At 35.7% G+C, this 23,664-nt stretch overlaps 1 pseudogene; it reads right to left on the bottom strand.

Moving 5' to 3' along the window:
- Positions 1-3,978: 3,978 nt before the first annotated feature.
- Positions 3,979-23,664, bottom strand: LOC132477425 (flotillin-1-like; annotated as a pseudogene).

Below are 23,664 nucleotides of genomic sequence, written 5' to 3' on the forward strand. Positions count from 1 at the left end.
CACCTCCTTACCAGCATTTGGTGTTGTCAGTGTTCTGGATTTTGTCCCTTCTAATAGGAAGATAGTGGTATCTCATTGTTTTTCTAGTTTTCATTTCCCTGGTGACATATAATCTGGAGCATCTTTTCATATGATTATTTGCCATCTGCATATATTCTCGCATGAGATTTCTGTTAAGGTTTTTGGCCCATTTTATAATCATATTTGGGCGAGGGGGTCTTATACTTGAGTTTTAAGAGTTCTTTGTACATTTTGAATAACAGATTTTTATCAGATGTGTCTTTTGCAAATTTTTTTATCCAGTCTTTGGATTGTGTTCCAATTCTCTTGATGTTGTCTCTTGCAGAATTTTATTTTTATTTTAATAAAATCCAGGTTATTGTTTTTCTTTTCATGGATCTGTCTTTGATATTGTATCTAAACAGTCATCATTATACCCATTTATATAGATTTTCTTCTATGTTATCTTTGAGGAGTGTTATAGTTTTTCATCTTACATTTAGGTTCATGATTCATTTTGAGTTAATTCTTTTGACAGGTATAAAGGCTGTGTACAGATTCATTTTTTTGCTTGTGGATGTCCAGTTTTCTGGCACTACTTATTGAAGAGACTACCTTGGCTCCATTTTGTTCCTTTGTTTTTTTGTCAAAGTTTAGTTGTCTATATTTATGTGAGTGTATTTCTTGGTTCTCTATTATGGATTTTTTTCAGTTTTAATATTAAAATTTTGTTGCCCACATAAAAGAAGTTTTGACCTCTTTTTCTCTTATTGATATCACACAAAAAAATTGTGAAAGAGTCATTTTATTTGTTCCTTAAATATTTAGAAAGAAATTACACTGTTAGAGTAATTTTTCTGGGAAGATGTTTAATTTTAGATTTTTTTGGATACATATTATTCTATACATAGTTTTTTGTTGGGTTTTGTTACATTTTTCAAATAATTTATTCTTCTAATGTACATTTACTAAATTATTAGCATAAAATTTTTATTCATATCTTTTCATGATCAGTTTATGAAGTACTGGATCTATAGTGATAATCATGTATCATTCCTGATATACATATATATGTATATATACATATTTACATACATATATATTTGATGAAGAGTGGTGTGCTGATTTTTCTATGTTACTATTATTCTTGCTTGGTAATTATGATATTTATTAGTTTTTTATTAACTATCATTTGAATTTTTATATGATACCTCCTCTACAAATTTTTATTTAAGCCATTAATTTTCTATTTTATCTTTAATATTTTTCTACCTTTTATTTTCCTATGGGTTAAATTTGTTGTTGTTGTTGTTGTTGTTGTTTAATCTGAACAGCATGATAAATAAATTTTACCTACTTAAAAAGTTCACCTAGGGCTTCCCTGGTGGTGCATTGGTTAAGAATCCACCTGCCAGTACAGGGGACAATTGTTTGAGCCTGATCTGAGAAGATCTCACATGCCACAGAGCAACTAAACCTGTGCACCACCAATACTGAGCCTGCACTTTAGAGCCTGCAACCCACAACTACTGAAGCCCACACAACTAGAACCCATGCTCCACAACAAGAGAAGCCTCTGCAATGAGAAACCCACACACAGCAATGAAGAGTAACCCCTGCTGGCCGCAACTAGAGAAAGCCCGTGTGCAGCAACAAAGACCCAACACAGTCAAAAATTAATTAATTAATAAAAAAAAGTTTATCTAAAATTTACCTAAGTAAACTATATGTATTTTTTTTTCTTTTTTTTCTTTTTGCTTTAATCTCTAGTCTACAAAGGTAATTCACATTTTTCTTTTTTCCTTTAACATATTTATTGGAGTATAATTGCTTTACAATGTTGTGTTAGTTTCTGCTGTATAACAAAGTGAATCAGCTATATGCATACGTATATCCCCATATCCTGGGCAGGACAGGAATAAAGATACAGACGTATAGAATGGACTTGAGGACACTGGGAGGGGGAAGGGTAAGCTGGGACGAAGTGAGAGAGTAACATTGATATATATATATATATATATATATATATATATATATATATATATATATATATATACTACCAAATGTAAAATAGACAGCTAGTGGGAAGCAGCTGTATAGCACAGGGAGATCAGCTCGGTGCTTTGCACCACCTAGAGGGGTGGGATAAGAAGGGTGAGAGGGATACTATATGTATTCTTTACCTTCAGTTTCCATTTGCCTAAGGGGACATCAAGACAGCATTGTTTAGTTAATCTACACTTTGCTGTCAGGTTCCATTGCAGCTGCATCCTCACAAGTGGAGGTATTTCATCTATTGTCAGGTAGAATTGCTTAAAGGAAAATGTGGAGATGATATTTGAGAGATCTGTATTCTTTTGTACTCCATATAATTCTCTTCAGCCTCTGACCTTCCTCTGTCTGCTCCTATGAACATTACCTTGGTATAGAGAAATCAACTTTCTAAATCTGCTAGGTTCTAGATTATTTGCTTAGTAGTCAAATTTAATATCTAGCTTCAGGAAACAGACCCTTTCTTATCAGTGTCATATTACTCTCTTTTCTCTTATTTAGATAAGTCTTCTTGGTACAAAACTTGCCACATGTGCAAACTTACTTATACTCAAGACCCAAAGTGTCCAACACACTTCAACGTTTGAAGATTACTTGCTCAGTTCCCAAATGAAATTCTTATATTCCAATATCAAACAATGTTACAATTAAAATAAGTGTTTAGCTCATGCTTAGCAAGTGTTGACATCTTCTAAAGGTAGCATGTATTAGGTTCATCTTTAATCTTATCACTATTTCTAATTAAAATTAACAGACTAGTACATATTATCTTCAGCTCCCCTCTTCATGGTACTGACTCTTATAAAATCAAAGATTTGGCAACAAAGAATCTGCTAACTCAAGGTGAAAACACATTCAATATAAGGCTACTGGATAAATTACAAATTTATCAAATGAAAATACAGGGTGCCCAGTTAAATTGGAAATTCAGTTAAATAATAGCAAAAACAAAGAAGTAGTAAAAGTAGCCCCATGCAATATTCAGAGTATACTTATTAAAAATAGAACTTGAGGTTTACCTTAAATTCAAATTTAACTGTGCATCCTGTATTTTATCTGGTAACCACATTTAGGTAAGAAACACAAATACACACAACCATCAACAACACTACCAAAAGAAAATAAATCTCATTTTTTTCTTGCTACTCATTGCTACTGCTGGATACAATTGCTACCACCACTGGTCACTGTTGCTGTAGCTTGTGGAAATATGGCTGTATAGGTGAGTTGTAAACTGCCCTTTTGCTTTCAAGTTATTTACTGGAGACTTAAATTCTTAGTTAGCATCTTCATTTGTCTGTGACCTTAACACCAGGACAAGGAGAAAAATTAAATATTCATCTTCAAATTTTTACTAGAAAAATTAGACCCCATCTCATACCAAGACTTCCAAAATTAGATGGAAGGAAAGGGTTTTCCCTCTAAAATAGCACATTTGTATCATTTAGAGCATCATAAAGAAAATTGTTTCCTTATTGTATGTTACTGAATGGAGACTACATATCACTCTATTAGTTGCAATAAATGAACCAAACTTTTTTCCTTAAACATTAACAGCAATTTATTTGGTAAGTGAAGTTGAGAACCTTCAGGAAATACTTTAACCTAAGTCAGCAAAGAATTCTAGACAACAGGCTCAGAGTCTAATTTGACTGGAAATTTAAAGTTAAATGAATTGGGGTGGAGTGGGATAATCAGAAGGCTGGTATGGGGCCCTCAGGGGACTGGAAGTCTTGAGAGTGTAGAGTTGGGAAGTGGAGAAACTCTTTCCCTCTGAGACAAGGCACAGACAATTTGACAAGGAGAGATGAGGGTGGAACAACAGCTGTCAAGGAACATGTTCAGAGTGGCCAGTTGAAGTGCATGCAATGAGGACCATTCAGGCAACTTGAGCCATGACCCTAGGCATCAGTGAAATTTGAGGCCTCAGGCTGTTTGCAAGTGCTGGTGGTCTAGCTGGGAGCTGCTGACACCTGTGAGTCTCTCCACACTCTCAGGGCAGTGGCTCAGGATGTCCAGTACTTCACAGGTCATTCTGGCCACTCCCATGGCCTCACTTCCTCGGGATGCCAGTGTGACCTTATTGGCTGATGTCAAAGGACAACTGGTCCTTCCTGCCACCTGGGACACCTTCTCTAGCAGCATCAGCTGAGCAGCCTCCTGGTCCAGCTGGAAAGTTACTGCTTTCTTGGCCACCTGCTTAAATTTGGCCTGGGACTCTGGCCTCTAGGGCAAAGGCCTCAGTCTCCTCATGCATCCATACAGAAAGATCTTCTGCCTCTCTCTGTGTTATCAGCTGGGAATTATCTGTATTGACGAGGTGTTTCAGGCTTGCAGTGCTGGGCTCCCATTAGCTTCTTCTTCTTTTTTTTTTTTAATAGTGTTAATTTCTTTATTTATTGAAGTATGGTTAATGTACAATATTATATAAGTCACAGGCATACAATATAGTGATTCATGATTTTTAAAGGTTATACTCTATTTATAGTTACTATAAAATATTGGCTATATTCCCTGTCTTGTACAATACATACTTGCAGCTTATTTTACACATAATAATTTGTACCTATTACTCACCTACACTTATCCTGACCCTGCCCTCTTCTCTCTCCTCACTGGTAACCACTAGTTTGTTCTCTCTATATATGTCTGCTTCTTTTTTATATATACACTAGTTTGTTGTAATTTTTAGATTCCTCAAATAACTGATATCATACAGCATTTGCCTTTCTTTGTCTGACTTATTTCACTTAACATAATGCCCTCCAAGTCCATTCCTGATGTTGCAAATGGCAACATTTTATTCTTTTTATGGCTGAGTAGTATTCCATTGTGTGCATGAGTGTCTATGGGTGTGCATGTGTGTATTTCTGTATATATACCATATCTTTTTTTTTTAATTGGGCTGAAATTTATTGATTTATTTTTTAATATCTTTATTGGAGTATAATAGCTTTACAATGGTGTGTTAGTTACTGCTTTATAACAAAACAAATAAGCTATACATATACATATATCCCCATATCTCATCCCTCTAACGACTGCCTCCCACCCTCCTTATCCCACCCCTCTAGGTGGTCCCAAAGCACCAAGCTGATCTCCCTGTGTTATGTGGCTGCTTCCTACTAGCTATCTATTTTACATTTCGTAGTGTACATATGTCCATGCCACTCTCACTTCCTCCCAGCTTACCCTTCCCCCTCCCCGTGTCCTCAAGTCCATTCTCTACCTCTGCGTCTTTATTCCTGTCCCGCCCCCAGGCTCTTCAGAACTTTTTTTCTTCTTTTTTTATAGAGTCCATACATATGTGTTAGCATACAGTGTTTGTTTTTCTCTTTCTGACTTTCTTCACTCTGTATGACAGGCTCTAGGTCCATCCATCTCACTACAAATAACTCAATTTCATTTCTTTTTATGGCAGAGTAATATTTCATTGTATATAAGTGCCACATCTTTTTTATCCATTCATCTGTCAACGGACACAAAGGTTGCTTCCATGTCCTGGCTATTGTAAATACAGCTTCAGTGAATATTGTGGTAGATGACTTTTTGAATTATGGTTTTGAAATATGCCAAGTAGTGGGATTGCTGGGTCATATAATAGTTCTATTTTTAGTTTTTTAAGGAACCTCCATACTGTTCTCCCTAGTGGTTGTATCAATTTACATTCCCACCAACAGTGCAAGAATGTTCCCTTTTCTCCATCGCCTCTCCAGCATTTATTGTTCGTAGATATTTTTATGATGGCCATTCTGACTGGTGTGCGGTGATACCTCGTTGTATTTTTGATTTGCATTTCTCTAATGATAAGTGATGTTGAGCATCCTTTCATGTGTTTGTTGGCAATCTGTATATCTTCTGGGGAGAAGTGTCTATTTAGGTCTCCTGCCCATTTTTGGATTGGGTTGTTGTTGTTGTTGTTGTTGTTGTTTGATATTGAGCTGCTGCATGAGCTGCTTGTAAATATTGGAGATTAATCATTGTCAGTTGCTTCATTTGCAAATATTTTCTCCCATTCTGAGGGCTGCCTTTTCATTTTGTTTATATTTTCCTTTGTTGTGCAAAAGCTTTTATGTTTCATTAGTTTCCATTTGTTTATTTTTGTTTTTATTTCCATTTCTCTAGGAGGTGGGTCAAAAAGGATCTTGCTGTGATTTATGTGAAAGAGTGTTCTTCCTATGTTTTCCTCTAAGAGTTTTATAGTGTCTGGTTTTGCATTTAGGTCTTTAATCCATTTTGAGTTTATTTTTGTCTATGGTGTTAGGGCGTGTTCTAATTTCATTCTTTTACAGTTAGCTGTCCAGTTTTACCAGCACAACTTACTGCAGAGACTGTCTTTTCTCCATTGTATATTCTTACCACCTTTATCAAAAACAAGGTGATCATACGTGTGTGGGTTTATATCTGGGATTCTATCCTGTTCCATTGATCTATATTTCTTTTTTTGTGCCAGTATCATACTGTCCTGATTACTGCAGCTTTGTAGTATAGTCTGAAGTCTGGGAGCCTGATTCCTCCAGCTCCATTTTTCTTTTTCAAGATTGTTTTCACTATTCGGGGTCTTTTGTGTTTCCATACAAATGTGAAAGTTCTTGTTCTAGTTCTGTGAAAAAATGCCATTGGTACTTTGATAGGGATTGCATTGAATCTGTAGATTGCTTTGGGTAGTATAGTGATTTTCACTATGTTGATTTTTCCCATCCAAGAACAGGGTATATCTCTCCATCTATTTGTGTCATATTTAATATCTTTCATCAATGTCTTATATTTTTCTGCATACAGGTTATTTGTATCCTTAGGTAGGATTATTCCTAGGTATTTTATTCTTTCTGTTGCAGTGGTAAATGGGACTGTTTCCTTAATTTCTCTTTCAGATTTTTCATCATTAGTGTATAGGAATGCAAGAGATTTATGTGCATTAATTTTGTATCCTGCTACATTACCAAATTCATTGATTAGCTCTAGTAGTTTACTGGTAACATATTTAGGATTCTCTATGTATAGTATCATGTCATTTACAAACCATGACAGTTTTACTTCTTCTTTTCTGATTTGGATTCCTCTTATTTCTTTTCCTTCTTTGGTTGCTCTGACTAAAACTTCCAAAACTATGTTGAATAATTGTGGTGAGAGTTGACAACCTTCTCTTGTTCATGATCTTAGAGAAATTATTTCAGTTTTTCACAACTGAGAACGATGTTGGTTGTGGGCTTGTCACATATGGCCTTTATTATGTTGAGGAAAGTTCCCTCTATGCCTGCTTTCTGGAGGGTTTTTGTCATAAATATGTGTTGAATTTTGTCAAAAGCATTTTCTTCATCTATTGAGATGATGATATGTTTTTTCTCCTTCAACTTGTTAATATGATGTATCACATTGATTGATTTGCATATATTGAAGAATCCTTGCATTATTGAGTTAAACCCCACTTGATCATGCTGCATGATCCTTTTAATGTGTTGTTGGATTCTGTTTGCTAGTAATTTGTTGAGGAAGTTTGCATCTATATTCATCAGTGATATTGGCCTATAGTTTTCTTTCCTTGTGACATCTGTGTCTGGTTTTGGTATCAGGGTGATGGTGGCCTCATAGAATGAGTTTGGGTGTGTTCCTCCCTCTACTATATTTTAGAAGAGTTTGAAAATTATAGGTGTTAGCTCTTCTCTAAATGTTTGAGAGAGTTCGCCTGTGAAGCCATCTGGTCTGGGGCCTTTGTTTGTTGGAAGATTTTTATCACAGTTTCAATTATGCTTGTGATTGGTCTATTTAAATTTTCTGTTTCTTCCTGGTTCAGTCTCAGAAGGTTTTGTTTTTCTACGAATTTGTGCATTTCTTCCAGATTGTCCAATTTGTTTGCTTATAGTTGCTTGTAGTAATCTCTCATGATCCTTTGTATTACTGCAGTTTCAGTTGTTAGCTTTTCTTTTTCATTTCTAATTCTATTGATTTGAATGTTCACTCTATTTTTCTTGATGAGTCTGGCTAATGGTTTGTCAATTTTGTTTATCTTCTCAAAGATCCAGCTTTTAGTTTTATTATCTTTGCTATTGTTTTCTTCATTTCTTTTTCATTTATCTCTGATCTGATATTTATGATATCTTTCCTTCTGCTAACTTTGGGTTTTTTTTTTTGTTGTTGTTCTTTTTTCTCTAATTGCTTTCGGTGTAAAGTTAGGTTGTTTATTTCAGGTATTTCCTTTTTCATGAGGTAGCATTGTATTGCTATAAACTTCCCTTGTAGAAACTCTTTTGCTGTATCCTGTAGGCTTTGCATCATTGTGTTTTCTTTGTCATTTGTTTCTAGGTATTTTTTGATTTCCTCTTTGATTTCTTCAGTGATCTCTTGGTTATTTAGTAATGTATTGTTTAGCTTCCAAATGTTTATATTTTTGACAGATTTTTCCTGTAATTAATATATAGCCTCATAGCATTGTGGTCAGAAAAGATACTTGATATGATTTCAGTTTTCTTAAATTTACCAAGGCTTGATTTGTGACTCAAAATATGATCTATCCTAGAGAACGTTCCATGTGCACTTGAGAAAAATGTGTATTCTGTTGTTTTTGGATTGCATGCCCTATAAACATCAGTTAAGTCCATCTTGTTTAATGTATCATTTAAAGCTTGTGTTTCCTTATTTATTTTCATTTTGGATGATCTTTCCAATGGTGAAACTGGGATGTTAAAGTCCCCTACTATGATTGTGTTACTGTCAATTTCCCCTTTTATGGCTGTAAGCATTTGCCTTATGTAGTGAGGTGCTGCTTCTTTGGGTGCATAAATATTTACAATTGTTATATCTTCTTCTTGGATTGATCCCTTGATCATTATGTAGTGTCCTTCTTTGTCTTGTGTAATAGTCTTTATTTTAAAGTCTATTTTGTCTGATATGAGAATTCTGCTCCAGCTTTCTTTTGATTTCCATTTTCATGGAATATATTTTTCCATCCCCTCACTTTCAGTCTGTATGTGTCCCTAGGTCTGAAGTGGGTCTCTTGTAGACAGCATATATACAGCTCTTGTTTTTACATCCATTCAGCCAATCTATGTCTTTTGGCTGGAACATTGAATCAATTTACATTTAACATATTTATTGATATATATGTTCCTCTTACCATTTTCTTAATTGTTTGGGGTTTGTTATTGTATGTCTTTTCCTTCTCTTGTGTTTCCTGCCTAGAGAAGTTCCTTTAGCATTTGTTGTAAAGCTGGTTTGGTGGTGCTGAATTCTCTTATCTTTTCCTTGTCTGTAAAGGTTTTAATTTCTCCATCGAATCTGAATGAGATCCTTGCTGGGTAGAGTAATCTTGGTTTTTCCCTTTCATCACCTTAATTATTTCCTGACACTCCCTTCTGGCTTGCAGTGTTTCTGCTGAAAGATCAGCTATTCACCTTATGAGGATTTCCTTTTATGTTATTTGTTGCCTTTTCCTTGCTGCTTTTAGTATTTTTTCTTTGTATGTAATTTTTTATAGTTTGATTAATATATGTCTTGGCATGTTTCTCCTTGGATTTATCCTGTGTAGTAATCTTTGCATTTCTGGACTTGATTGTTTATTTCCTTTCCTATATTAGAGAAATTTTCAACTATAATTCTTCAAATGTTTTCAGTCCCTTTCTTTTCCTCTTCTTCTTTTGCTACCCCTATAATTTGAATGTTGTTTCATTTAATATGTCCCAGAGATATCTGAGACTGTCCTCAATTCTTTTCATTCTTTTTTCTTTATTCTACTCTGTGGTAGCTTTTTTTTCCTTATTTTATCTTCCAGGTCACTTATAAGTTCTTCTCCCTCAGTTATACTGCTATGGATTCCTTCTAAGAGTTTTAAATTTCATTTATTGTGTTGTTCATCATTGTTTGTTTGCTCTTTAGTTCTTCTAGGTCCTTGTTAAACATTTCTTGTATTTTCTCTATTCTATTTCCAAAAATTTGGCTCATTTTTACTCTCATTACTCTGAATTGTTTTTCAGGTAGACTGCCTTGTCCTCTTCATTTGTTTTGTCTTGTGGGTTTTTGCTTTGCTCTTTCATCTGCTGTGTGTTTCTCTGTCTTCTCATTTGTCTTATATTACTGTGTTTGAGGTCTCCTTTTCACAGGCTGCAGGTTTGTAGTTCCTGTTGTTTTCCGTGTCTGCCTCCAGTTGGTAAAGTTCGTTCAGTGGGTTGTTTAGGCTTCCTGGTGGAGGGGACTAGTGCCTGTGTTCTGGTGGATGAGGCTGGATCTTGTCTTTCTAGTGAGCAAGACCACATCTGGTGGTGCGTTTTGGTGTTTCCATGACCTCATTATGATTTTAGGCAGCCTCTCTGCTAACGGGTGAGTTTGTGTTCCTGTCTTGCTAGTTGTTTGGCATAGGATGTCCAGCATTGTATCTTGCTGGTCTTTGAGTGTAGCTGGGTCTTAACGTTGAGACTGAGATTTTTGGGAGTGCTTTCCCCATTTGATATTATGTGCAGTTGGGCAGTCTCTGATGGACGAATGTCCTGAACTTGGCTTTCCCGCATCAGAGGCCCAGGCCTGACACCTGGCTGGGGCACCAAGACCCTGTCAGCCACACAGCCAGGTTCATGGGGGTGTTTCTTGTCTTTTGGGAAGTCTGAAGTCTTCTGCTAGCATTCAGTAGGTGCTCCGTAGGAGTTGTTCCACATGTAGATGCATTTCTGATGTGTTTGTGGGGAGGAAGCTTATCTCTGCATCTTACTTCTCCATAATCTTGAAGGTCTCCCTCACATCTTTATTCATCTGTTTATGGACACTTAGCTTGTTTCCATATTTTTGGCTACTGTAAATAATGTTGCTATGAACACTGTGGTGCATGTATCTTTTTGAAATAATATTTTTTTTATATACACCCAGGAGTGAAATTGCAGGATCATATGGTAGTTCTATTTTTAGTTTTTTAAGAATACTCCATACTCTTTTCCACCGTGGCTGCACCAATTTACATTCCTACCAAGCATGTACAAGTGTTCCTTTTTCTCCCCTATTTGACCAACATTTCATTTCTTATTTGTGTTCTGTCATCATTTGAATTGACTTCACCAGGTCAATTTCTTTTATCCTATTTGAGCTAACTAGAAGTTTACTTTTTCATTCAAAGACTTTAACTAAGATTCTAGAAGGCATCTTCTGATATTGATTTCTTCCCTTCTTCCTACCCTGTTTTCAGTGTATAGGCCTCTTGTTACAAAAATGCATCATGAATTGAAAACAGTATAAGGGAATCAATAAAGCACTTAAATGGGGAAAAAAAATCCACACAAATATATTCTGAACTCGAATCTCTAGCTATAGCAAGGCCATTTCCTGCTCCTGCACTGCCCCCTGATGAGCTGCTCCATGAACTGCACCTGTGCCTCCTGCTCCTCCAGCTGCTGCTTAGTCTAGGCCACCTGAAGCTGATTGGCCAGGTCACCCTGTGCTCAGAGGGTGTTGACCTAGATGTCATACTTGGCCTTCTTCAGCTAGTTGTCCCTCTGCAACTTGGCCATCTCAATCTCACTCAAATACTGAGCAGACACATTTTTCTGCCTGGTTTGGCCTTCGGACCCCAGTATCTCTTCATCTCCCTTCCTCAATCTGAGCATCTTTCTGGGCTTGTGCTGTTCGAGCCTTCACTGAGGAGTGCAAATATCTGATTATCATGAATGTCCTTCAGGGTGTAGCTAACCACACTGATAAGTCTCACAGAATTCACACAAAAAAGGTTGTTGTTATTACAATAAAAAAATTAAAATCTTACTCTTCTCATTAAAAGGTCTGTGTTCCAGTTAATAAATTCTCCTTTAATCATGAGTTTATTAGTTTTTCTATTACCCTGAAACAGAAACAGTTTAATTTAACTGATTTCAAATTTTTCCATTAATATGTTTTCCTTTTTAATTCAGTCAAGGTGATTTTTGTATGATAGTTCAGCATATTACTGTTTAATTTAGTGAACTGAACACTCTTTATACTTCTTTTGGGGTGTTCAATTATGTTATTATATTTTGGACATTCTGTGTGATAGATAAACAGCCACATTTTTAGTCTTCTTTGTTTCCATTTAGTGTATGAGAAAAGCCTTCCCCAATAACACGATCAGCTCCTCATTTTCTCTCTACACCTTGATATAAGATAACCACACATTCCAGAATGAAGAGCCTCCTGTTCCTCCTCTCTGCACTCATCTTGTACAGAGAAAAGCTATAATTTCTGACAATGTATAATAGTAGATTTGAAGGGGCCAGAACAGGTCATTAATTGATAACTACAATGAGCTTTTGTACATAAGTAACACAACTTGATAAAAATCTGGGAGTAAATTACTCTGAACTAAAACACAGAAGTTAAAAAGTACATGAAATTAGTCAATGAGTGAGAAAGAGTATTCTTTTAAGTTTATTGATCTCATATGTAGAGGCTACACTATATATCTTAGAAATAGTACTTCAGAGGTAATTCATATAAAATATTGTTCTCTTGTTCATTATTATCTTTGAGGTTTAGAAATTTTTCCTTGGAATACTAAGTGGTGAGATGTCAACAGATACATTTTATATGCAACATTTTTATCTACTAACTATATTAGAAATACATAATTTATATATTATATACATATAGATAGATAGATGGATAGATAGATAGATATTACAGTATCTGCTTAAGTGGCCTATATTACTAAAACAAACAGACAAAAACCATGAGTAAGTTCTACAAGTCTAGAATGAAATACTAAGATGTAATATGTAATTGACTTTCCTATACATATATTTACTAATGGAACAGGTAACAATTTTTGGTAATTAATTAAAATGATGAAAGCCCTAAGGGCATTTATTTAAATCAAGAAATTTAAAGTGTAGTACTGTATTATGATTTCTCTGGTCTCTGTTATCTGAATGTCTATTGATTAAATAACCTGACCATTTAATAAGTATTATTTTTGCCTTTTTAGTGACACGTAAAATGGCCACATGTGCTATTTGCTAACACAGAGATGATGCTAATCTGAATAAGTACCCACAAAATAGCCAGGAACAGAATTCAGACAAACAAAATTTATCTCCCTATGATAATAATTCTGCTATCATAATTTGCAATAGCCCAAGGCCACTTTTTGATAACATGCTGAAATAATTCACTTAAGAATTTCCAAATTAGCCTACAAATCAACTTTTAACAAAAAACCTGCCATCATAATGGATCAGATAATAGCCCACACTGGGACTTTTGTATGCCCCACTTTCAGTCAGAACACATGGATTAAACTTTTCCTGTTTCAAGGAAGATGCTATGAATTTAATTAAGGACCAGGGTATTACAACACAGCAATGTGTTTCAATTCTAATCTAATATGATTTACTTCCCAAAAATGCTGGACATTTGGTCTAGTGGTTGATTAGATTGGATCAAGTGGGAAGGTATTTTAATTACTCATTGTTTGATTTGCCTCCTTTCTTGGTGGTCAAAAAGGAATAACTATAATATTAATGATAATAAGTAATAATAATACAATATGGCTACTTTAGAAAAAATAATTTAGGATATATTTCAATATTGTTCTTATGTTTTACACAGTGAGAAACTAAAAATAAAATGCATTAGAGACAATAATATTTGAAATAAATAAGAAAAAATAAGAATATATCATTATCTCTTATTAAGAATCAAATGCTAGAATTAAGATAATTAGAATATAAACCCTTATATTTAATAAGACTTTTGGGTAAAATATTCCTGTGAATAATGTTTTATAATTGAAATAATGTGTATAATATATATTATTATTATGGAAATCTATATTTACAATCAAATAAGATAAAAAATTTATTGCCATTTTTTGAATAGCAGAAACTCAGGGTTTTTTTAATCTAAACACTTTGCTGTTACATATTTTCATCAGAAAAAAATAAAAACAAAAATCTACAGAAAAAAACTAAAAAACAAAAACCAAAGCACATGCACAAAAAAACCCACCTCAGCTGTTTGCTTTTATTATGCACCATGCATTGTGTCATTAGTAACCATCTAATGTTTGGCCAGGCAGACAGGTTGGTCAAAAATTTAAACATATACTTTCAGTATGTAGGCTTTCAGTATTTTAGGCTCTGTGAAAGACACATTTTTTTACAAGAATTATTTAATGGGAAAATAAGATTTCTGTGTCCACTTTTTTTCCTAATTTTCTTTCAATTTAAGATTGTATCTATAACCTATACAGTTTATGTTGTTACATATATCTTTTATACACAAGTATGCTATTGAGCTCTAACAAGAGATTCTAATGACTTCTAATTTCCTCTACATGAAAAAAGTCTAATAAACTATGCTTTGAAATATTTCCCAGTTTCATGAAATAAAGTTTCTGAAAGCCAATCAGTGTTTCTACCTAAAATAACTAGAAAAGCCAACAAAATACAGATCTGTCCTGTTTGAAGGAGACAGAAAGCTAACAATGCAGATCAAAATTAGAGGTGTGGGCTTCCCTGGTGGAGCAGTGGTTGGGGGTCTGCCTGCCGATGCAGCGGACACGGGTTCGTGCCCCGGTCCAGGAGGATCCCACATGCCGTGGAGCGGCTGGGCCCGTGAGCCATGGCCGCTGGGCCTGCATGTGCTCTGCAACAGGAGAGGCCATGACAGTGAGAGGCCTGCGTACCGCAAAAAAAAAAAAAAAAAATAGAGGTGTAAAGGCATAGAGCAGGAGAAATCTTGGAATAGTGACCTGTGTGCTATAGCTGCTTCTACTCTAAAAGAATTTCCTAATTCTGATTAAAGCAGGAGGTTGAAGATCCAGATCATAGCCCAGAGGGTAGTACTGTGACTGGACAAAGGTGCCACAAGAATTTGGTGAAGACTTGGGGATTTCAAAGATATAACTACTTCTCTCTTAATACATTTGCTAAAGCCTAAAGTTACTTGAAATCATGACTAAAATCATTAGCAAAATGTCACTGACAAGCAAACAGGATATTTTTGAAAACTTCATTAGGCATATACTAGAGTTAAGAAAACCACTAGAGCAATGGTCCACAAAATATAAGAGGATTATAGTTGAAAACCCTGGAAACCCAAAGACAAATCAAAGGTAAACCTAGATTTATAAGGATTGCAATCCAGACTCAATTCAAGACAGCCCATAATTAATGAGACTAGTAACCACTCTACTTTCCTAAAAGAAGGAAATGTTAATCATTCCCAAAGGAAGCTAACTGTATCTGAAAAGATACAGAAACAGCATGGACCATTTGACTGGAAATGAAAGAAAAAAAAAAAAAGAATTATACTCACAGGGCTTCCCTGGTGGCACAGTGGTTCAGAGTCCACCTGCTGATGCAGGGGACACGGGTTTGTGCCCTGGTCTGGGAGGATACCACAGCCTGTGTGTCTGGAGCCTGTGCTCTGAAACAGGAGAGGCCACAACAGTGAGAGGCCCACAGGAAAAAAAAAAAAAAAAGAATATACTCACAGATGATTCAAATATTGGGGTTACCTAAAAAGGACCTAGAATAATTCTGATTAATACGTTCTAGAATATATAAAAATATGAAAAATAGAAAAATGCATAGGGAATTTAACGGGAATCTATAAAGTGAATTTTTAAAAACCTAGATGTTCTAGAACATACAAAATCGAGAACTCTAAAATGAATTTAATAGTAGACTATATACAGCAAAAAATAAAGAGAGAGACAGAGTGGTGAATTGTAAGATAGGTCAATTGAAAGTGTCCAAATGGAAGCACAGACAATAGAAAAAGAAAGATAGAGAGACAGAGACCATTTTTTTTGCAAAATATAATCTACTATTCTTCAGCTAAATTTCTATTAACAGGTGTTTTATTTCCTCATCCAACTCTCAATTTAACTGATACTTGGGGGTAATAAGGGATCTCATAGATCTATACAACAGTTTTGTTTTTTGTCCAGTTGCCTCCAGTGGAATGTCTATATTAATATAAAGACATAACCTGATGAATTGCTTTGAGGCACAATAACAAAGTATTTGTTCTAAATACTTACTTCTTTTGTTAGGTGTTATTTGATCAGAGGATAAGCAGCACCTGATGTAGAGCTGTATCTTCTCAGTTAGGATCCATTTGCAGCCATTTCAGGCTCCTGTTAACTATTTCCTGATTTGTCTTTACATCATTTCTTTATTATTTCTAAACAGCATTTTATTGCATCAGCATCTTTAGTTTGTGGCTAAGCCCACAAACTTATATAGCCCAAGAACCACTGTGCCTTCTCATTTCATATATCTAAATAGCAACCTCCAAGGATCAGTAGGAAATCCACCTTTGAATTCTAAACCCCAACTGTATAAGCAGTTTTTTTTTTTTTTTCTTTCCTGGGGTTGGAAGAAGCTACATGATCAAATTTAATTCCCCTCACATATTCTGCACAGTAATTTCTGTGATTGGATTCCCTTTGGAGTGTTGTTTTAATTTATCCAACTAAGGAGGGTTCATTTGCTTGGCCATAAGAAAGAATTCTTTGGTCATGTCACATGCTCTTAAGTAGTCAAATATCACCTCCTGGGGACAAGATTTAAGTTTTCCTGTACAGCCACATATACTTCCTTAATTCTGCCTATTCAAAGTCTTATTCTTCAACTTCTGTAGTCAAATGGTGGTAGATTACCAATTTAAATATGGAAATGAGATTTGGAAGCTTCCATTGTTAAACTAGCTTGTTTTGTTTAATAAACATAAGTTTTAGACCATTCCGCCAAGATAATGAAGTCCTCTGAGGTTCTATTGGTTCCAGAATGTGAGCTACAACCACCTCATGGATAAAATATGTCCCCATAAAATCATCATTAATGATATATTTGTATATTATTATAATATATCCCTAATTGTGTTGCTTGCACTGCAATTGTCTGCAAGTCCCTCAAAAAACGCTTTTTGCTCTGAAACATTCACAGATTCAGATTTCTTTCTGGTAACTTTTGTATAGATGTTAATAAGATCCTCATGTGATATATATGTGTCTATCAAAATCCAAAAAGCCTCCTATAGTGTTGTAGCACTTTATTGTTAGAAGAATGAAGTAAAACAGTTTGTACACTGTACTGTTTATGGAATGTCTTCTGTGACCCATGCTCAAGCTATTCCTAATAATTTAACAAATTGATCTGGCCCTGTATTTTCGATGGTATAATTAACCATTAGTCATGTATCCCACTGCTTATTGTACATATGTTATAAAAATTAGTCATATACTTTATTCTATTTCCCAAATTTCTTGGCTATCTTTTCTGAAAAAGGTAATGCTATATTATAATCAATGTAATGAATCAACTTACTTTTGATGGCAATCAAGTCTATGCCTCATTTCATCAGGTCACTAACAGTATACTGGAAAATTCAGACACCCTATTAGAAGAGCAGTGAATAATCTCCTCAGAAGTTTCCACTAAAACTAAATCAATCGATAGATAAAGTAAAAAAGTAATGAAAAAAGAAGAGAGAGAGAGGGGGGGGGCAGACAGGACAAAAAAAGAAAAGAAAGGAAAAAAACAAAAATTAAAAGGAATATGTGCTTGGCTTTCTTCAAAATTGAGATAGAACATAAAAGGAAACCTTAGCCAACTCTACAACATCCTAACAGTCAATTTTACACTTTAGCTTGTCATCATAGCAGGCAGCAGATTCTATTAGAGAAATTATGTAATTCAAGTCATAAGAGTGAGCATTTACTTTTCAGGAATAATCTAGTTTTCCTAGAGGGCAGTGGGAACTCTTGTAAGTGGAGATATTTTGAATCTAGTATGCCTACTTCTGCTATTCTTCTTTGAATACAAAATTTCTGCTTTCAAAAATTCCAAAAAGTTTTTATTTAGCACAATAATTAAACAAAGTTTAGACTTGCCCAATATCCAACTATAAGTATTCAATGATGATTTATTGCATTGATGGTCTCATTCATTCCAATTATGTCTTCTGGTACTGGTGACGTTACCACACCATGATACAGGATAATCTATATTTTCACCATAACATTGGTGACAGCTGCCATAGTATGAATTTACATTCCAGGTTTCAGTTTTAATCATGTGATCATAGCCCCTTGTCTTCCAGTATATGGTGTATCAATATCTATTCCCACAAAAAGTTTTCTTCCTTACCCAGCCTGTTTAACTTTAATTATAGTGTACAATACTGGAGCCCTTGCTGGAGATTTAATGAAATTATATTGATCCTCAAATCATACTATTCATCCTCTATTACTACCACATTGAAATATTAATTTTCTTCAGTACCCTGTTCTGATATCTTGGTGTGTGTTGTGGGTGTGTGCATGTGTGTGTGTGTGTGTGTGTGTGTTTCTCCCTTAATGTGCTTGAATTTAAATGTATATGAGATGAGATAAAGGGAACATATTTGGCAGGTTCTTTTAGCTGCTCTGTTGCCTGCCAGGGGTTGTTTTTTCTCCATCCAGATGACAATAATGTGCCACTAGCTTTTTGTAACAATCACATCAATCTCCTCCTTTTTAACTATTTCATTATTGATTAAATATATATTGCCCTTCAATTTAGCATTCTTATTTCCATTATCATTATTTTTGCAGCAACCATTATCCTTTTAAATGACTCAAATATCATTAATACCCTTAAAGACCATGTTTTCATAGTAAATAGCAGGTTGACCCAGGTTCTAGTATGGTCTCTTGCTCTCTTAAAAAGAGAGTTGAATAAAGGTCCATGCATGGGGTGATGGCTACTGATACCATAGCTTCTACCACTGGTTAGATCAGAGACATATCATTTGTCTTGCCTCACTACTCATCACTGTGCATTCCATCTTATGTAATTGGTAGCTACAACTGTGTTACTATTGTAACAAATTACCAAAATTTAGTGTCTTAAAAATATGCTTATTATCTTACAGTTCTGAAGTCAGAAAAGCACAATGGGGTTTATTTGGCCAAATTCAAGATATCAGTAGAGCTATACAGTAAGTCCCCTACATACGAACCTTCAAGTTGTGAACTTGCAAAGATGTGAACATGGGTTCATATGTCCAATCCCATAAGTTAGTTCATGTGTCTGGTGTATTTGTCACATGAGTGCATCCTCTACAAGTCAGTGTGCTTTTGTGTACTTTTCTGTACTGTACTGTATAGAGTACAGTAATACGGTATCTTTATTTCAAGCCCAGGATGTCTGGAAGCAAGCATAAAAGCAGCGGTGATACAGCTGATACTGCTAAGAAGTGCCAAGCAGTGATGATAGAAACAAAAGTCAAAATAATTGAGAAAGTGGAGCCATGCAGAAAGAGAGCTTGCCCTCTGTCTCTTATTGCTGATTATCCTTCAGCTCTACTATCTCCCACCTCCTCTCCCTCCTTCAGTCAGTAACTCTTCTCGCCTCTCACTCGATGCCAATCCCTGTATGCCAGCTGTTGTACTGTACTACTGTATTTTTCAAGGTACTGTACTGTAAGATTATAATTGTTTTATTTATTTTGTGTGTTTGTTTTTTATGTATTATTTGTGTGAAAAGTATTATAAACCTATTACAGTACAGTACTATTTAGCCAACTATTTTAGGTAGGTACCTAGGCTAACTTTGCTGGACTTACGAACAAATTGAACTTAAGAACGTGCTCTCGGAATGGAACTCATTCATATGTAGGGGACTTAGTGTACTCCTTCAAGAAGCTCTAGGGGAGAATCTATTTACTTCCCTTTTCTAGCACTGGAAGCTGCCTGCATTCCTTAGTTCATGGCCACTTCACTCCAATTGACATCTTCTTCTATCATCATATTTTTTCTCTGATTCTGATCCCCCTGCCTTCCTCTAATAAAAACCCTTGTGATGACATTATTCCCACTCAGATAATTCAGGAAAATCTCAGGGTTCTTAATTTAATCTGCAGATGTTTTTGCCATACAAGGTAACATATCCACAGATTTAGGAAACTATAGAAAAGGCATCTTGTGGGGGAGGAATGTTATTCTTCTTGTCACAATTTCAAATATGTCTCAACATTCTCTTTGTTTGATTTTGTTACTTTGCCTTCCATGTCAGTGGATGTATTACCACTTAAGAGAGTGGCAGCACCAAAAAATAATATCTCAGAGCCATTTTCTACTTTTTATGCCTCCCTTTATTTGCAATCTACCTGCAATGCTCTTTCGGATTTTAAGGAGCAGTGGTCATAGGTTTGGATGGGCAATCAGATTCATGAGAGTAAATAGGCTTCTCTCCATATCAAGTGTACTTAGTTAAAAGCTAAGAGTATCAATATTCTCTGAGGGTGAGGTAAACAACATAGAATAGCTAAAGTCTAAGACCTATAGTCGCTATTTCCAAAGGCCCAGATATCCTACAGTCTAGATGTGTGTAATTATGAGAGATTAACATAACTTGAGGAAGAGGTCCGCTCAAAGAAGCCATGGTTTCCTTTCAGCAATTTTCCTTAGCAGCTCACATTATTCCCTCAAGGTTATGTGACTAGCTAGTTGCAAAATTCTCAAGGGATACATAATAATGTCGATTTTCTAGTGCAGCTGCATCTCACCATATCCAGTTATTCATTACTTGATAAACAACAATGACAATGAGATACAGATGCTAATTCAGTACATAGCCCTGGGCTGGATTCTCATTTATCACTGAGCCAATACAATCAAATTCCTAATAGTTCCCTGAGTTGATGTTTTAAGGTAGATTCAATCAAGAATTGGCTCCTCAGGTGTCCTTGATGCTGGAGGAAAGACTACCAAAACAGTTATACTCTTTCCTTCTAGTATCTTTCAGCAGATTTTGGAAATATGTGTTCATTATCATTTCAAATACTGGCTTTCTGTATTCTCTCTCCTCACATTCTTGAATTTCAATTACCCATGTTTTAGACTTTCACTGATTTCCACAATTCTCTAGTCTCCTCTCTCTCTCTCTCCCATCTTACATGTTCTACATTAAAAATATATATATATTTTATTGAAGTTAGTTGATTTACAATGTGTTAATTTCTGCTGTACAGCAAGGTTATTCAGATATATATATTTTTTCATATTCTTTTCCATTATGGTTTATCACAGGATATTGAATATAGTTCCCTGTGTTACACAGTAGGACCTTGTTTTTTATCTATCCTATATATGCTAGTTTGCATCTGCCAAGCCCAAACTCCCACTCCATCCTTCCCCCTCAACCCCTTATAAGTTCTACTTTTGCTGTTACTGACAATCCTTTCACTGAGAGGTGGGGTTTATATCCCCCTCAACTGAATCTGAGGTTGGCCTTGTGGACTGCTTAGAACAGCAGTCCTCATCATTTTTGGCACCAGGGACCGGTTTTGTGGAAGACAATTTTTCCACGGACTGGGGACAGGTGTTTCAGGTGGTGATGCTAGCAATGGGGCGGAAGGTTCAGGCAGTAATGGCAGCAATGGGGAAGAGCAGATGAAGCTTCGCTTGCTCACCCGCCTACTGCTCCTCTCCTGCTGTGTGGCCTGGCTCCTAACAGGCCGTGGACCACTACTTGTCTGCAGCCCCAGTGGTTGGCGACCCCTGGTTTAGACCCTTGGAATATGGCAAAAGGGATACTCTTCGGCTTTTGAGGACAAATCGTAAAAATTACACAGATTCTACCATCCTCACTCTAAAAATATTTGTCCTGGGAACTCAACCACCATCCTATGAGGAAGACAACTTGGGGAGTCTACACATATAGACCCAGGTGGTAAGTTAACAAGGTCCTTCCCACTGTCATCCAGCATCTTCCTTCAAACATGTGAGTTAGAGAGCCTTCAGATGATTTCAGCCTCCAGGCTTGGAGTCTTCCCTCTCAGGCCTCAGATATCATGGAGAAGTGATAAATGATCCCCATTATGTCCTTTCTGAATTCTTAACCAATGTTATTCAGGAGCATAATAGATAACTGTTTTATGCTGAAATTTGCTCACAGTCTTGAGGTAAACTTTGAAGTAATTTGCTACTCAGCCATAGTAACTCGAATAGGAGATGGTAAGAGAATGAAGGGCTGGCTGCCTCAACTGGTGAATGTGTACTTCATCTGAATGTGAGGAATGGTGAATAGCAAATATTTTCGAAAGTTGTCATAAGTGTTGGTGGGAGTGGAGACCTGTGTTGGGGGAATCATGGGATCATAAGATTTTCTCTGTCTCCTACATCACAAAATATTTGCCATTACCTTGGCAGATAAAATTACACCAAGAGAGGGACTACACTTATTATCCAGCAGAAGAAGACTTTTTCTCAGGACACTATTTTAATTTCTCAGAATAAAACAAGAGTAAGCTGAAGAGTGACCTTCCTTCAGAGCTTAAACTAGAATTGATGATATGTGCACCCAACTTCCTAGTGGTAAAGGCAATCACATTATATTTTAATTTCCTTATACTGCTCCTTCCAGAGGCCAAACCAAAAAGAAAACTCTGATAGATCTATTCCTGAAACTTGCCCTGTGGATAGCCAGTACAATTGGCTTAATCAGAGACTCTCATTCAGAATGCCAAGTCTGTATAATGACAGGTAAAAAATAGAAAATTAGGGAAAGCTGCCACAGAAAGTAAGGAAACCCATAAATGGAGAATGATGCTGAGAAAGATACTATCACTCTCTTCAAAGAGCTCATATCAGAATAAGAGAATATTCAGAGTTGTTTCTCTCAGTTGTGGTGCCAATTCATGGCCAGTTCTCAAAGACAGCCCTGATTTGTTATCCTTTTAGAAGAATTGAATGGATTCAAGCTATGAAATTTTCCCAACAAGTATACTTTGATGATTTGAAGGAAAGACATCAATCTGTGTCCAGAGATATTCCGCTTGAATATAGCAGTGTAGAAATTTTCATTTAGGTTACATTTTTATTATTTTTATAACATTGGTTCTTATTCAACTTGGAGATAAATCTTCCCTCTAAGCTTGACTGGACTTACTCTGACTGGCAGATGACATCTGAGGCATGTGTTTCTGTGAATCACAATGACATTCTGTTCAGACAATTTTATAGGTATGAAGGACAACACATTTTCTGGGGGACATAATTCTAATAGGCAAATACATTATACTTAAATTGCTTCAATGCCACAGGTATTCAATGGACACAGCACTTGTAGAGGCTTAATCAACACGGGCCCTGATTCATAAGAGGGCCTTAGGGATCTTGGGAACTAGGTTGAATGTGTGGATCTGAAGGACAATGTATTATCTAGAGGGCTGGACACAATGATGATGACAAGGTAAGTCCAGGAAGGAGACCTTAATGTCATTCAGTTCTAGAAAATTCAACATGTTTGATAGTTAACCTAGTAAGCTGATAAAGCTAAATGCAACTATGTCAAATCTAATAAGGCATTAATCTCATTGAAGATCTTGGAGATGGTGTATATCTTCATTAAAAAAATATTTTTTTAACAAGCATGTTAACTTCAATGTGCTCTGATGTGTTTAAAAGACATGGTTGGGAGGGCTGGAGGCTCAGGATAATGAGGTCAATGTTGGGGAATCCTATGGTCTTATGGTCTTATCTATCATTAGATAATGCAAAATCATCACTATCATTGTTTTATTTACTGCTACATCTTCTTGGCCACTGTGCCCGGAACTTCTATTTTCTCTGGTACAATTATTTGGAACAGCCAGGTTAATGAAGAACAT

The sequence above is a fragment of the Mesoplodon densirostris genome, chromosome 17 (assembly GCF_025265405.1).
Source record: "Mesoplodon densirostris isolate mMesDen1 chromosome 17, mMesDen1 primary haplotype, whole genome shotgun sequence".
NCBI lineage: Eukaryota > Metazoa > Chordata > Mammalia > Artiodactyla > Ziphiidae > Mesoplodon > Mesoplodon densirostris.